Below are 18,011 nucleotides of genomic sequence, written 5' to 3'. Positions count from 1 at the left end.
CTAAGGCTGTGCTGGGGGCAGCCCGCAAGTGTTGCCACTGATGCACCATCAATAACTCTCGGGAACGTGAGGTGAGGTAGGCTTTTATTAGCTGGAAGAGAGCACTATCAGCAGCAAGAGACCATCACACAACATCCTGGAGACTGAGGGAGGAGCAGTGCATCCAATCGCCTTTATACAGGGGTCTGTGGGAGGAGCCACAGGATCAGTTAGCAGGGCGGGCATGTCCAGACAGGCATATGTAGTTCACCACAGCCACACATTCCAGTGCCAACTTAACACGCTCACAAAGCTCAGCAGAACTATACCGAAGACGACCAGCAACAGAGCGACATCAGCTGTACAACACACACAAAACGTTGGGAGAGTTTAAAAGCGAGCAGAGTTGAAAAAGTGACGGTTACTTCTTCAGCGGTTTGATTGGGGCACGACTGCACGAGCGCATGGAGGTCGGCCAGTGAGAACTGCGGGAAGAGTTTAAAAGGAAGACAGCTTTACAGAGCAGAGAGTGGTGAGTGCGTGTAATGGTCTGCCAGTGGCAGCGATGGAGGCAGGAACGATAGGGTCTTTTAAGAGACACCTGGATGGATACATGGAGCTTAGAAAAATAGCCTATGAGTAAGCCTAGGTAATTCTAAGTTAAGGACATGTTCGGCACAGCTTTGTAGGTCGAAGGGCCTGTATTGTGCTGTAGGTTTTCTATGTAACTCAGCTGGTCAAGCGACATCTGTGGAAATTAATAACCTCTTTCCTCCCTTCTACCCACACACGTGGACAGTCCTCCAATTCTCCAAGCCTCCAGTCTCCAGGCTCCAAGCCTCATCCATCAGGCTTCAACTTGCAGAGTTCCAGTTACCAGTTGTGCTTTTTTGAATGATACCATTTTAACAAACTCATCCACTGCCTCTGGCAGCTCATTCCATATGCTCACCTCCCTCTGCGTGTAAATATACCTATGAACCCAACCCGCAGTTCTGGACTCCTCCTACCACGGAGAAAAGACTGTTGCCATCCACCTTATCTATGTCTTTTTTAATTTTATACTTTTATTTAAGCTTGCCCCCACCATTTCTCTACATTCCAAGAATATAGACCTAGTCTGGCCAACCCTATAACTCAGGCATTGCAGTCCTGAGTTATATATTTCTTCACTAAATATTCTTTGCACTCTCTCCAGTTTAACCATGACTTTTCCCTAACAGGTTGGCCAAAACTGTACATTGGTGCGACACCACCAATAAGTTACACAACTGCAACATATTGTCCCAACTCCTAGTCTCAATGTCTTGACTGACAAAGGCCAGCAAGCTAAAAGCTTTCTTCATCCCCTTGTCTACCTATGATGCTAGGTCTCCATGCTCAATTGCACTTTCTAGTGCCCTACAACACAAATCCTATTCTGGTTTAACTTTCCAAATGCTTCACACCACACTTATTTGCTTTGAAATCTATTTGCCACTCCATGGCCTACTTTCCAATTTTCACATGTTACGTACCCATGACACGTGACAGTGGTACCCTTGTCACGTGACTGGGGTTGAAGTTATACTGGACATGAGGGAATGGTTTTGTGATGGTGGAGTGATGTCATTTTCCCGCCAGGAGAGGTCATGTGACAGGTTTTTCTACAGGGTATAAAAGGAAGACCCACCCTGTCAGGTGGGGCAGTTCGTGGCGGAATTTGCCAGGATGACTTCATGTCACTGCGTGATTTAATGTGATGACGCAGTTTAGTTAAAAATGAAGTTTTATATAATGCCTAAAGTTTAAAAGGTCCCTGCCAACGGTTTCTTTGCTGATGGAGAGTGAACAAAAGTTTGGAAGATGGAGATCGAGGAAAATCGATTTTCGACGGTGGATTGAGTTCGACCTTGTTTGATCCTCATTCGGAAGGATTTCGTTGACTATTCTCGTTGTTAATCCCTGGGTTGACCAGAAAGGATTGAGAATAGTGTGGGAAGAAAGGTCAGTACTTTTGAGCCATTATATTTTATAAAATTCTTCGTGGGAAAGTTCGACGCCGGGGAATCGAAGGACATCGACGTGGAAGAGAATTTACATCGCTTTAAAAAGTCTCTCCTTTTAAAAGTACTGTGAGCTTTTGAACTTTTGGCATATCGCTATAAAGAACTGTTTTCTTTTGGCATATCGTTCTAAAGAACTGTTTTTCCCAATACCGCTTTAAAGACTGTTTGGGACTGCAAAGCTATTAAGAACTGTGAATGTGTTGCACAGCAGCTGTTTTCCGGTTACGTTTGGGTTTGTTTACTTTTGAGGGGGTTTGTTTCAGTGTTTAATAAACGTGTTATTTGTTGTTAAACCCTTGCCTATCTCATCTATATTTATTGTTGCCTGAATACGTAACATTAATTATGGGGGCTACGTCCGGAATTGAATCGTTTGAGTTTAAAATGCTTTTTGAATTTTGAATCGGTGTTTTGGTAACGGGGATTGTTCGATTTTTTTTTGTTTGTTTGACTTGTGGTTGGTACTCGGCAACGATGAATATTGATGAGTTTCTGGATTCGCCAGACGCGGATTTGTTAGCGACGGCGAAAAAAACTGAAGTATCTGAGATTGCTAAGAGATTGCAACTTAAAGGTATTTTGGTGACAACATCAAAAGCTGTAATACAGAGAAAGATCGCATCACATTTTGTGGCTTCGGGTCATTTTGATGAATCGATTTTAGAATCGTTTCCAATAAGTAATCTGGAGATGCAGTTGCAAATCGAACAAATGATGTTAGAGAGGTGTAAAATGGAAGCTGAACAAAAGCAGAGAGATTTTGAATATGCAATGGCGAAATTAAGGTCTGGGAATCAGTCTTCTGATTTTAAAAAACCGTTTGTTGCTAGTCAAGAAATTAAATTGGTCCCTCCATTTAGTGAAACAGAAGTGGAAAGATATTTTCAACATTTTGAAACTATTGCTCGGATGTCAGAGTGGCCGAAAGATAAATGGTCAGTGTTGTTACAGAGTGTGATTAAAGGCAAAGCACAGCAAGTTTACACAGCTTTAACTGCTGCGCAAGCATTAGATTATGATATTGTGAAAACAAATATTCTCAAGGCATACGAATTAGTCCCAGAAGCTTATAGGGAAAGATTCAGGAGTTTGAAAAAGTCTGTTGAAAAGACTTATGTGGAATTTGCCTATGATAAAGCTATGTGTTTTGAGAGATGGGTTTCTTCTAAAAATGTAAATGAGGACTATGAGACATTGAGAGAGCTGATTTTAATGGAGGAATTTAAAAGAAGCATTCCTGTTGAAGTAAGGACCTACTTAAATGAGAGGGATACTGATAAATTGCAGGACTGTGCTAGATTAGCTGATGAGTATGTTTTAATCCATAAGAATAAATTTCCTCAGGGTAGAATGTTTAAGAGGGAAAATAATATGGAGACTCCAGGTAAATTAGAAATTAAATCAGAGGTTAATGAGAGAGGTAAGGAGGAAGGAAAACCTGTGAAGGAAAGACAGTTTGGTCTTATTTGTAACTATTGTAAGAAGCCTGGCCATGTAATAGCTAACTGTTTCAAATTGAAAAAGAAAGAGAAGGAAGCAGTTCCAGATGCTTGTGTGCAACATACTGAAGCACCTGTAAAGTTACAGGGTTTGGTAAACACAAATGAGGATTTGTTAGAGTCTGACAAAGTTAGAAAGGGATACGATCATTTTATAACTGAAGGGTTTGTATCCTTGAAAGAAGGATCTACTCTGGTGCCAATAAAAATTCTTAGGGATACTGGAGCTTCTCAATCACTGATGTTAGATAGTGTGTTGAAGTTTAATGAAGAGAGTGATACTGGTGAGGTGAATTACATAAGAGGTGTTGGAAGTGATTTTATGCCTGTACGTTTACATGAAGTAAATTTAAAGTCAGGGTTAGTTACAGGATTTGTTAAAGTAGGACTACAGCATAGCTTACCTGTGAAGGGTATTTCTTTATTGTTAGGTAATGACTTGGCAGGTGGACAAGTTTTTCCTGAAGTGCATTTGACAATGGAATCAGAGGAACCAGAGGTGAATTCTAACACAGATTCTTCCTGTGTTGTGACTAGAGCGATGGCTAAAAAAATTGATGTGCAGAATGAGGTTGTTACTCATGACTGTTCAACTCAGGATTCGAGTTTTGAGGATGTGTCAGAGACTTTCTTACCTTCGTTGTTTGAACAAGATTCTGGGAGTAAGTCTGACTATGAAGATTTATCTCTGTCTCGGAAGGAGATGATAGCAGAGCAGAATAGAGATCCTGAGATTGTAAAATTAAGGGAACAAGCTTTACTAGGTAGTGAAATTGAGAAGGTGTCAGTAGGATATTACTTGGAAAAAGGAGTGTTGATGAGGAAGTGGAGGTCGCCTACAATTCCTGCAAGTGAGGAATGGAATGTTGTTTATCAGGTAGTTGTTCCTAAAGTTTATCGGAATGAGATTTTGACTTTAGCTCATAGTGTGCCTTTAGGTGGACATCAAGGGGTAAGGAAAACTGTGGACAAGATTTTAAAACATTTTTACTGGCCTGGTTTAAGAAAAGATGTGGCAATGTTTTGTAAGACGTGCCATACTTGTCAAATTGTGGGTAAACCAAATCAGGTTACACCAGTAGCTCCATTACAACCTATTCCAGCATTCGGTGAACCGTTTTCTAAAGTTATTGTAGATTGTGTTGGTCCATTACCAAAGACAAAAACTGGTTATCAGTATTTGTTGACTATCATGTGTACTTCGTCTAGGTTTCCAGAGGCAGTACCACTTAGGTATATAAAAGCTAAAACTGTGACGAAGGCTCTTATAAAATTCTTTACTTATTTTGGATTGCCTAAGGAAATACAAACTGATCAAGGTAGTAATTTTATGTCTGGATTGTTTCAACAGATAGTTTATAAATTGGGAGCTAAGCAAATCACTTCGTCTGCATACCATCCAGAATCGCAAGGTGCCTTGGAGAGGTTTCATTCTACTCTCAAGAATATGATTAGGACATATTGTGTGGAAAATGAAAGTGACTGGGATGAGAGTATAAGCTTACTTTTATTTGCAGTAAGGGAATCGGTACAGGAATCTTTAGGTTTTAGTCCATTTGAACTTGTGTTTGGGCATAGAGTTAGAGGACCTTTAGCTTTATTAAAGGAACAGTGGATTAGTAAGGAAGTGCATACTAATTTGTTGGACTATGTTTTGAAATTTAAGGACAGGTTACATAAAGCTTGTAGTTTAGCCAAGGAAAATTTAAAGTTGGCTCAGGAGAAAATGAAAACTTGGTATGATAAGGAAGCTAGGATGAGGATGTTTAAGCCTGGAGATAAGGTGTTGGTTCTTTTCCCAGTGCAGACAAATCCTTTACAAGCTAGATTTCATGGACCTTATGAAATTGTGTCTAGAATCAATGATGTGGATTACGTAATAAAAACTCCAGATCGTAGAAGGTCAACACAACTTTGCCACATAAATATGATTAAACCATATTTTGAGAAACAATCTGGTACTGTGACTGTTGTGGTTAGTGAGAATGAGTTTGATTTAACTGGGAACATGATAGATGATTCATCTGACTTTCATTCTAAATCTAACATTGTTTCTGTTAGGTTACCTAATTCGACCATTTTGGAAAATATGGATGAGAAATTAGCACATTTACAGCTAGAGCAGAAACAACAGATGAAGGAATTGATTTTTAAGTATAAGGATTTGTTTCCAGATGTTCCGAGAAGGACTACTATAGCTTCACATGATGTAGATGTTGGAGATGCCAAACCTATTAAACAACATCCATATAGGATGAACATGGAAAAATGTGAACTTGCTGAGAAGGAAATTGAATACATGTTAGAGAATGATATTATTAGACATTCTAACTCGAATTGGAGTTCGCCATGTGTTATGGTGCCAAAACCTGATGGTAGTATTAGGTTTTGTACGGACTATAGGAAGGTGAATGCTGTAACGAAAACAGATGCATATCCAATTCCTAGAGTAGATGATTGTGTAGATAAAGTTGGGAAAGCAAAGTTCCTTACAAAGATTGATTTATTGAAAGGGTATTGGTGTGTTCCATTAACGGACAGAGGTAGAGAGATTTCTGCATTTGTAACTCCATCTGGGTTATATGAGTATAATGTTCTTCCATTTGGGATGAAGAATGCCCCAGGTACTTTCCAGAGGATGATTAATTCTGTGATTCAGGGATTGAAAGATACTGATGCTTATATTGATGATTTAGTGACAGGAAATGATACTTGGGAAGCACACATAATTGCGGTGGAGAAATTGTTTGAAAAGCTTTCTAAAGCTAACTTGACTATTAATTTAGCCAAGAGTGAATTTGGACATGCCACTGTGACTTACCTTGGTTATGTTGTAGGTCAAGGTAAGGTAGCTCCTGTTCAGGCAAAAGTTCAGGCAATTTTAGAGATCCCCACTCCGACGGGGAAAAAAACTCTCAGAAGATTTTTGGGAATGGTAGGATATTATAGAAAATTTTGTAAGAATTTTGCTAATGTTGCCCTTCCATTAACTAATCTTCTGCAGAAGAATGTAAAGTTTGTGTGGACAGTGCCTTGTCAGGAAGTATTTGAAAAATTGAAAACAATGATATGTCAACAACCTGTGCTTAAGGCACCTGACTTTGGAAAACCTTTTTCATTAGCTGTAGATGCTAGTGATGAAGCTGCGGGAGCAGTATTGACGCAAAGAAATGAGGGTGATGAGGTTGATCATCCAGTAGCTTACTTTTCTAAGAAATTTAATAAGCATCAAATAAACTATTCAACAATAGAGAAAGAATTGTTATCTCTTGTTTTGGCTTTAGAATATTTTGAGGTATATGTTGGTACAACTCAAAAACCACTTATTGTTTACACTGATCATAATCCGTTAGTTTTTCTGAGTAAGATGAAAAACAAAAACAGAAGATTGTTAAATTGGAGTTTGATGTTACAAGAGTACAATATTGTGATAACTCATATTAAAGGTAGAGATAATGTGATTGCTGATTGTCTATCTCGATGTTGAATGTACAATGTAATATTTTTTTTGTTTGGAGTGGTTTTTTTATTGTAACACTCCTACTGTATTATATATTGTGTATGTTATAATTTATACATTTGTTTTTTTTGTAAGAAATTGTTAAAATTTTTGTTCTTGTCAGACCAAAAATGTTTTTTTGGAGGGAGGTGTTACGTACCCGTGACACGTGACAGTGGTACCCTTGTCACGTGACTGGGGTTGAAGTTATACTGGACATGAGGGAATGGTTTTGTGATGGTGGAGTGATGTCATTTTCCCGCCAGGAGAGGTCATGTGACAGGTTTTTTCTACAGGGTATAAAAGGAAGACCCACCCTGTCAGGTGGGGCAGTTCGTGGCGGAATTTGCCAGGATGACTTCATGTCACTGCGTGATTTAATGTGATGACGCAGTTTAGTTAAAAATGAAGTTTTATATAATGCCTAAAGTTTAAAAGGTCACTGCCAACGGTTTCTTTGCTGATGGAGAGTGAACAAAAGTTTGGAAGATGGAGATCGAGGAAAATCGATTTTCGACGGTGGATTGAGTTCGACCTTGTTTGATCCTCATTCGGAAGGATTTCGTTGACTATTCTCGTTGTTAATCCCTGGGTTGACCAGAAAGGATTGAGAATAGTGTGGGAAGAAAGGTCAGTACTTTTGAGCCATTATATTTTATAAAATTCTTCGTGGGAAAGTTCGACGCCGGGGAATCGAAGGACATCGACGTGGAAGAGAATTTACATCGCTTTAAAAAGTCTCTCCTTTTAAAAGTACTGTGAGCTTTTGAACTTTTGGCATATCGCTATAAAGAACTGTTTTCTTTCGGCATATCGTTCTAAAGAACTGTTTTTTCCCAATACCACTTTAAAGACTGTTTGGGACTGCAAAGCTATTAAGAACTGTGAATGTGTCGCACAGCAGCTGTTTTCCGGTTACGTTTGGGTTTGTTTACTTTTGAGGGGGTTTGTTTCAGTGTTTAATAAACGTGATATTTGTTGTTAAACCCTTGCCTATCTCATCTATATTTATTGTTGCCTGAATACGTAACACAGGCAACACAGTAGTGCAGTGGTTAGTGTAAAGCTATAACAATGATAGCTGTAAAATCTGGGTTCGACTCCTGCCTCTGCCTGTAAGGAGTTTGTATGTTCTCCCCATGACCACATGGGCTTCTTCCAGCTGCTCCAGTTTTTTCCCCCAGCTACCATGTTGGTGGCAGTAGTGTGGCAACACTTGTAGGCTGCCCAGAACAATCCTCACTGATTTGACTTGCTGTAAGTAAGACTTATTTCGGAATATTGGTAGCTCAGGTTGGCTATTTGGAAGTTTGTTTGAACACTGAGCTTGGCGAAATCTTTGCAGAAGTTTTGGCTCCATTCAAGAAGCCCATCATCAGTGCACAGTTGAGGGTGCTGTCTCCTCAGAATGCCTCTTGGAGGCATTGTCTTTTGAAGAAGTCCTCAGCTGGTTGAATGGTTTCACAGCAACCTTTCACTCAGTGCAATAAGACCAACAAATTGATTGTGGACTTCGGGAAAGGGGAAGTCAAGGGAACACACACACCCATTCTCATCAGCAGTGGAAAGAGTGAGCAGGTTCAAGTTCATGACTATCAATATCTCTGAAGATCTATCCTAGGTACAACATATTGATGCAATTACAAAAAGGCTATATTTCATTAGTAGTTTGAGGAAATTTGATATGTTACCAAAAACTCAAGCAAATTTTTAGATGTGCCGTGGAGAGCATTCTAATTGGTTGCATCACCATCTAGTTTGGAAGGGCCACTGCACAGAATTGGAAACCTGCACAAATTTACAAACTCAGCCAGCTCTATCATGGACACTGGAATCCCCAGCAGCAAGGACTTCTTCAAAAGACAATGCTTCAAAGAGGTGGTATCCATAATTAAGGACCTGATCAATCAGGCCATGCCCACGTCTCATTGCTACAATCAAGGAGGACGCATAGGAGCCTGAAGACACACACTCAACTTTTAAGGAACAGCTTCTTCCCCTCTGCCATTAGGTTTCAGAATGGACAACGAAACCATGTACACTACCTCACTATATTTTTGGCCTCTTTTTGCACTACTTATTTAATTTAATTATATATATGTATTTCTTATTGTAATTTATAACTTTTAAAATCATGTATTGCATTGTACCGCTGCTGCAAAAAACAAATTTCACAACATTCACTTGTCTCTGATCTCCGAAGCGCGATATATGCTTCATTCATTTTTCTAACCAATGCCTCATCAGCCAGGACTCCTAATAATTTCCAGATTTATCCTTCAAATCATATTATCTATTTATTTATTGTTTGTTTGTTGCTTATACATGCAGTTTGTCTTCCTTTGCACACTGGTTGATTGACAGTCCTTGTGTGCAGTTCATCATTGACTCTCTTTGTTCTACTGTGAATGCCTGCAAGAAATCCAGAATAAGGTAATGTAATCCAGAGAGGTAATGTTGCAGCTATATAGGATCCTGATCAGACCCCACTTGGAGTACTGTGCTCAGTTCTGGTCGCCTCACTACAGGAAGGATGTGGAAACCATAGAAAGGGTGCACAGGAGATTTACAAGGATGTTGCCTGGATTGGGGAGCACGCCTTATGAGAATAGCTCTAGTGACCTTGGCCTTTTCTCCTTGGAGGATGAGAGGTGACCTGATAGAGGTGAATAAGACGATGAGAGCCATTGATGGTGTGGATAGTTAGAGGCTTTTTCCCAGGGCTGAAATAGCCAACATGAGAGGGCACAGCTTTAAGGTGCTTGGAAGTAGGTACAGAGGAGATGTCGGGGTAAATTTTTTACACAGAGAGTGGTGAGTGCATGGAATGGGCTGCCAAAAACGGTGGTGGTGGCAGATATGATAGGGTCTTTTAAGAGACTCCTGGATAGGAACATGGAGCTTAGAAAAATAGAGGGCTATGGGTAACCCTAGGTAATTTCTAAAGTAAGTATATGTTTGGCACAGCATTGTGGGCCCAACAGCCTGTATTGTGCTGTAGGTTTTCTGTGTTTCCAAGTTTCTGGGGGGAGGGGAAGGCAGTGATAGGTGAAGCCAGGTGAGGGTAAAGGTGGGTGGATAGGAGAGGGTGAAGTGAGAAGCGAGGAGGTGATGGGTGGAAAAGATAAAGGGCTGAAGAAGAAGGAATCTGATAGGAGAGGAGCATTTACTTCCACCATCTTCAATGAAGTTCTACCACCAAATACATCTTTACCCACCCCAATCCCCACATTCTGCTGGCATCGCTTGCTCCGTGATTCCCTTGTCCATTTGTTCCTGCCCACTGATCTCCCTCCTGGCACTTAACCCTGCAAGAGAAGAAGGGCTACACCTGCCCATTCACCTCTTTCCTCACCTCCATTCAGGACCCTAAACAGTCTTTCCAGGCGAGACAGTACTTCTACTGTATCAGGCGATCGCGATGCAGCTTCCTCTACCTCAGTGAGACCCCAGCGTAAACGGGGGCTGCTTTGTTGAGCACCTTCGCTCTGTCTGTAACAAGTGGACAATTATTTTAATTCCAATCCCCATTCCCATTCATACGTGTTCATCCATGGACCCCTCTACCGCAAGATCCGGCCATTCTCAGGTGTGAATTCTGTCTGGGTAGCTTCCACCCTGATGGCATGAACCTTGACTTATCAAATTTCTGATCATTTATGCCCCTCCCCCCTCTTCTTCCATTCACCATTATGGTTCCCCTCTTAATTTTTCTCTTCTCCTTATCTGCCTATCAACTCCCTCTGGTGCTCCTCTTCCTTCCCTTTCTCCCATGGTTTGCTCTCCTCACTTAACAAATTCCATCTCCTTCAGCCCTTTACCTTTTTCACACATGACCTCTCAGATTATCTCTTCATCTCCCCTCCCTCACCAACCTGGCCCACCTATCACCTTTGAGCTTATACTCCTCCCCCTCTTGGCTCCACCTTCCCCTTCCTTTCCAGTTCTGATGAAAGGGGCTCGGACCAAAACATTGACTCTTTGTTCCTTTCTATAGATGCTGCCTGATCTGCTGATTTCCTCCAGCATTTTGCATGGCTTGCTCTGGATTTTCAGAGTTGCAGAACCTCTTGTGCTTATGATTTATTGACCGACCCACTAGTCCCTCCAGCACTTGAGATGCGTTATTAAAAGCAACGATGACTCAGAAAGACTCTGCCTCTGAACTTGCTGCTGAAAACAGAAATATGATAGATTGTGAATAGAAAAAATGCGGCAAGATAAACGACGCATGATAAGAGAAGCTTAAAAGCTGTGGTGCCTCCATTAGAAAAGTGCCATACTCTTTTCCTTTGCTGAAGTTACAACCGCTTTGAAGCTATTACTTTTGACCACGACAGTAAGTAAAAGGTAAAAAGTACAAACAACATATTATGTAAACTACCTTGCACTTTCAGATGATGATAACGGATAACCTCGAGTTCTAAAACACGCCTGTGCATTTGTTTGTGAATGTTTTACAGATTGTATTTTCAGAAATTAAGAATTGCATTATTAGTAGAAGCTGATTTTTTTTGTGTGTGCCGTGCAGTATTATATTAACAGAGGAGTTTGAACATTTTCCCCATGACTGTGTGGGTTTCCTCCCACAGTTCAAAGATTAGTTGGTTAACTGGTCATTGTAAATTGTCCTGTGATTAGGTCAATTGTTGGGGCAGTGCAGCTTGATGGGGCAGAATGGCTTATACCGTGCTGAATCTCTCAATAAATAAATCCTGTTTCGATCACAAACAAGAGAAAATCTGCAGATGCCAGAAATCCAAGCCACACACACAAAATGCTGGAGGAACTCAGCAGGCCAGACAGCATCTATGGTATAGGGTACAGTCGATGTTTCAGGCTGAGATCCTTTGGCGCCGTCGGAGAAAAAAAAAGATGAGGAGTGGATTTAAAAGTTGGAGTCGAGGGGAGGGAGAAACACAAGGTGAGAGATGAAACCGGGATGGGGAGGGGTGAAGTAAAGAGCTGGGCGGTTGATTAGTGAAAGAGATACAGGACTGGAGTAGGGGGAAATCTAATAGGAGAGGACAGAAGACCATGAAAGAAAGAAAGGCGAGAGGAGCACCAGAGGAAGGTGATGGGCAGGTAAGCAGATAAGGTGAGAGAGGGGAAAGGGGATGGGGAATGGTGGGGAGGCAATACCAGAAGTTAGAGAAATGGATGTTTATGCCATCAGGTTGGAGGCTAACCAGACGGAATATAAGGTATTGTTCCTCAAACCTGAGTGTGGCCTCATTGTGACAGTAGAGGAGGCCGTGGACTGACATGTCAGAATGGGAATGGGAGGTAGAATTGAAATGTACAGCCACTGGGAGATCCTACTTCTTCTGGCGGACAGAGTGTAGGTGCTTGGCGAAGATGTGCTTGGTGGTGGGATCCCGTTGGAGGTGGCGGACTTTGGTGGGGTGGTAGGTGAGGACAAGAGGAACTTTATCCCTGGCAGGGTGGCGTGAGAGCAGATGTCTGTGAAATGGAAGAGATGCAGTTGAGGGCAGTGTTGACGGTGGAAGATGGGAATCCCCTTTCTTTGAAAAAGGAGGTCATCTCCTCTGTTCTGGAATGAAAAGCCTCATCCTGAGAGCAGATGCAAAGGAGATGGAGGAATTGAGAGAAGGGGTTGGTGTTTTTACAAGTGGAAGAGGTATAGTCTAGGTAGCTGTGAGAGTCCTTGGGTTTATAATAGACATCAGTAGATAATCTGTCTCCAGACATAGAGACAGAGAGATCGAGAAAGGAGAGGGAGGTGTTGGAAATGGACCAACAAAATTTAAGAGCAGGGTGGAAGTTGGAGGCAAAGTTGATGAAGTTGACGAGCACCACGTAGGTGCAGGGAGCAGCACAATGCAGTTGTCAATGCAGTGTAGGAAAAGAGGGGTACGGACACCAGAGTAAGCTTGGAACATAGACTGTTCGACGCAGCCAACAAAAAGGCAGGCGCCCATGGCTACACCTTTTGTTTGAAGGAAGTGGGAAGAGACAAAGGAGAAATCATTGAGAGTGAGGACTAGATCCACTAGACAGAGTAGAGTGGTGGTGGAGGGGAACTGGTTGGGTCTGGTGTCCAGAAAGAAATGGAGAGCTTTGAGGCCTTCCTGGTTGGGGATGGAAGTGTACAGGGACTGGACCTCCATAGTGAAAATAAAATGATGGGGGCCAGGGAACGTGAAATCATTGAAAAGATCCAGAGAATGTGAAGTGTAATTGAAATCCTGTTTCAATCTCACAATCTTCTTCTACTTATTCTATGACTAACCCTGTCAAACTTTGCACCATTCTAATCAATTTAAATTGGTATATTGGTTTATTATTGTTAATGCTGCATGCAATAGGTACACTGAGAAACATGTTTTACATATTATCCAAACAGCAGGACTAGCAAGTGTCTTATACTGCGCATTAAGTGGTAAGGAAATGCTTTAACAGTCCTGATGAAGAGCTGATGCACCATCAATAATTCTCTGAGACGTGAGGCGAGATATCGGCTTTTATTGGCTGGAAGAAAGAACAAGCAGCAATTGACCACCACACTAGATCCTGGAGACTGAGGCCGGGGCTGTGTCTCCAATTGCCTTTATACTGGGGTCTGTGGGAGGAGCCACGGTCAGTGTCAGCGGGGGGGCGTGTCCAGACAGGTATATGTAGTTCACCACAAGAGTCTCAGCTGAAACATTGACTCTTTATTCCCCTCCATGGATGTTACCTGACCTGATGAGTTCTTTCAGCAATTTGTGTGCGTTACTCTGGATTTTCAGCATCTGCCGAAACCCTTGCATTTATGTTGCAAGGGCCACTTTACAGGAGATGGTCACTTAATGTCCTCCTTCACTCAGGGTCTTTTTTTTGTGTGAGACTCTGTATTTTACAGTTATCATAATTATATGTACAATGTCTGCCTTGTGCTGTGTGTGACTATTGGTAATGTGAGTTGAATCTTGGCCCCGGAGTAATGCTGTTTTGTTTGACTGTATTCATGGGTATTCATGTGTAGTTAAACTACAATTAAACTTGAACTTGTTTGTATCGCGATAATTTCATTGCAGGCCAGTTAGCATAATCAAACACTAGAACGTAGAGCCCTGATTGTCTGTGGAAAGAGAAAATGAGTTCTAGTTTCAGGCTCAAACCAAGGGACAGTTTTCGTGTCTCACCAAGTCCACATGACCACATATACAACATTGTCATGGCACACTGAGGTAATTAATCAGCAGCAATACTTGTTATACTTCAGTGATACTTTCTGGCAAAGTTATCCCATCCTCTCCTCTCAGCAATAGTTATACTTAGGCACGCAGTGGCCACTTTATTAGGGGCAAACAATAAAAGTAAGCAAAATACATTTAGAACAAAATTCAGTCCTCAGACACGGAGCCCAGACCAGACAGAGCAGGCCCACTGCCTCAGCCTTAGTTCAGCAAAGAACAGCAGGAAGCAGAACTGGCCCATTCTTTCCTGCAGTCCTGACACCCTGCCTTATCAATCATCTGGCCTGGCGTTTAAATCCTCCAAACATCGATTCATTGCTCTCTCAAAGACTGGGACCTGTTGCATTGATACACTTTGGGCCTAGACCCCACCCCCCCGCCATACGTCAGCCCGTGCCCAATATTTCCCAATTAGTCCGATGCTTAAATTGATCAAATCTCGCTATTGGTTTAGGTGTAAGGGCTCTGAATCTCCTCCACTCTGCTTGCTTCAACTCTGACTCTGTCTCAAATATGCCTTGACCTTGCTCCTGCACACACACACTTCGACCCTCCACTCAGCCTTGCTTCCTCATTGTTTGCAGTGACCGTATACCATGAATATTTACAGAAAATGTGTTATTAATAAAATATTTAATTGTATTTCTTACTTTGAAAGCCACCATGAAGTTGTTGCTTGACTTCAGCAGCACCATCTTAAACTGGATTAGATATTTGTATTAAAGAGCAGGTGTATAGGTGTACCTAACAAAGTGACCTCTGAGGTAGTTTTTCGATTAAGCTCAAATTTACAGTTTCCTTATCTTTGTGGTTTAACCATATCACCATAAATTCAACACAGTCTTCAACATATGGCCTGCCTTACAATAACTGTCTTATGTTTTAATGTTACAGGTTGTATAATTCAGATGTTCCCCATTCTCACCTTGAGAGGATGAAATGACCAAACAGTATAGGATATCTGTGGTGAACTACATATACCTGTCTGGACACGCCCCCTGCTGACTGCTCCTGTGGCTCCTCCCACAGACCCCTGTATAAAGGCGATTGAGGTCTGAGCCCGGCCTCTCAGTCTCCAGGATGTAGTATGGTGGTCACTCACTGCTCGTTCCTTCTTCCAGTCAATAAAAGCCGATATCTCACTTTTACGTCTCAGAGTGAGTTACTGATGGTGCATCAATATCCCAAACCAGAAAATGTCACAGTGGGAATCTCAAGTCTTTATGGTGGAAGATATGCATTGCTGATCAGGATTTGTTGCTATGGGGCATACAAAGTCAGAGCTTTCCATTTCACCACTCCTTGTTACTTTGGTATTTGCAATACAAAGTCTTGCTCCTTGAACTCATAAAAAGAACCTGTTGCTCACTATCCCTGTGGTAACTTGTCATCCTTGAAACATCAGCTGAGCCCATGAACTGGAAAGGTGACCTAGTTGTGTAGCTGAGTTCTGCTTCCAAATTAAATTTGTGTGTTGTATGTCATTCAAATTCAGCTACAACTGGGAGTGTACTCCATACAGTGAGTAGAGTTAAGGTGGTGACAAGAAAACACACAACTACATGTAAAATGTTTTTTGTTACCTATATACTATTATGCTTACCAACATTTCTAATTATTTCTACAACAGGATCGGTGTGATCAGCTATTTTCAAGATGGATAGTCCTGGATGGAAAAGCAGATTGCAGATTGCATGTGCTCTTAGCATTTTCATCATGCTGCCTTGTCCAGTCACACAAGGGGCTAAGATATTGGTTGTACCCGTGGATGGAAGTCATTGGATCAATATGGAGATTCTAATAGAAAAACTAAAAGAACACGGACACAATATCACAGTGCTTTCTTACTCATCAACTTTGTATGTAAAAGAAAGACCAGATCTCTTTGAATTCATAAGGACTAAACAAGAGAAAGATATTGAACAATTTGGAGTTATGAAGCAGCTTGAATATCTTGTGCAAAATTCATTGGAAAACTTCCAGAATGGTTGGACAACATGGGGCAAAATTAAGTTGTTTTTAACTTATAATCTTTTCAAGTATCATTTACATAGATTTTTTCAGGATGAAACCAGGGCAATATTTGAAAACAAAAGCTTGTTAAACCGACTTAAGAATGCAGATTTTGAGATATTGCTTACAGATCCAGTTTTTGTTGCTGGTCCAATGCTTGCTTATTATTTAAAAGTCCCATTGGTGTATAATGTTCGATGGCTTCCTTTTGGAGAAGCTCATTCTCATTTTGCTCCATCGCCACTTTCTTACATCCCAAATCCAGGCTCACACTTTACAGATAAAATGAATTTTCTCCAGAGAACAGAAAACATTGTGCAGTATCTTATTCAGCTAGTCATCTCAGAATTATTTATATACCCAATATATAAAGAAATCTGTCATCAACATCTGGGACCAGACACAGACATCCAAACGCTTCTCTTGAGGGCTGATTTGTTGCTAATGAGAATGGATTTTGTGTTTGAATTCCCAAGACCCACCATGCCAAATATTGTCTACATTGGAGGCTTCCAGTGTAAACCAGCCCGACCACTAGCGGCAGAGTTTGAAGAGTTTGTTCAAAGCTCAGGAAAGCATGGACTTATTGTGATGTCGTTAGGATCTGTTATACATTCCTTGCCAAAGCAGATTACAATGGAAATAGCTGAGGCATTTGCTCAAGTACCCCAGAAGGTGATTTGGAGATATGATGGAGAAACCCCTCCCAATGTAGGTAATAATACACTACTGATAAAATGGATCCCTCAGAACGACCTTCTGGGACACCCCAACACACGAGTCTTCATTTCTCATGGTGGTACCAATGGTATTTATGAGGCCATCTATCACGGGGTGCCAGTGATTGGCATGCCTCTAATTTTGGACCAGTTTGACAATATAGTCCGACTTGAATCTCGAGGCGCAGCAAAGATGCTTGATGTTGCAACCGTGCATTCAACAGATCTATTGCAGGCACTTAACGAGGTGATAAATGGCACATTTTACCGGGACAACATGAAGAAACTCTCTGCCCTCCATCGGGACCAGCCAGAGTCACCAATGGAGCGAGCCATTTTCTGGATTGAGTATGTTGCCCGACACAAAGGAGCAGGCCATTTGCGCTCTGAATCCTACCGACTGCCCTGGTACGTTTACTACTGTGTTGATGTGATGGTCTTTCTGTTGTCCATGTTACTCATGGTCACAGTGCTGATGGTTGTAGCACTGAAGAAACTTTGTCGTATTGCATGTGGAGGAAAACAAAAGACTGAGTGAGGTTACACTATCTTGTGTTGGGATATGGTGCTTTATGTTGTTTAGAATTAATTGATTTTTTTTTCTGAAGTTATTCCATGGAACATTCTTTCCAGATTTCATGAATTTAGCAAAGGCTACTCTGAGAATAAATCATTAGCAATAGACACATTATAATATAGACTTTGTGCTTTTATATACACAAAAGAATTGAAACTACCTGATCCGCATTTCACAGGGAAAACAGGGGATGTAAAAGTGTAAAGTGACTAGAGGTATAAGGGAAAACAAACTAATTCAGCTGACCTATGAATAAAGAAATATTCTTTTGAAATGTATTTGATTTTAATGATTCTTCATGTCGGTCAAATTATTTTTATCACTCATGAATCCTAGTGAAATTTTGGTCTAAAAATTATGCAAGAAATGTCAAAGTTCAGTGTCAAGTGTATCTTTGATGCTGATTGAAATACAGAATAAGTAGTTTTCAATGTGCAGGAAAAATGTATTTACGCATATCGTCTGCAGACAAGTG

General features: G+C 41.2%; 1 pseudogene; it reads left to right on the top strand.

Annotated features, from left to right (window-relative positions):
* The first annotated feature begins 302 nt into the window (after positions 1 to 302).
* Positions 303 to 17,810, top strand: LOC140718930 (UDP-glucuronosyltransferase 2C1 pseudogene; annotated as a pseudogene).
* The last annotated feature ends 201 nt before the right edge of the window (positions 17,811 to 18,011 follow it).

Source organism: Hemitrygon akajei, chromosome 30 (genome assembly GCF_048418815.1).
Source record: "Hemitrygon akajei chromosome 30, sHemAka1.3, whole genome shotgun sequence".
Classification (NCBI taxonomy): domain Eukaryota; kingdom Metazoa; phylum Chordata; class Chondrichthyes; order Myliobatiformes; family Dasyatidae; genus Hemitrygon; species Hemitrygon akajei.
The sequence above is the reverse complement of the archived record's forward strand: the minus strand, read 5'-3'. Positions and strand labels throughout refer to the sequence as shown.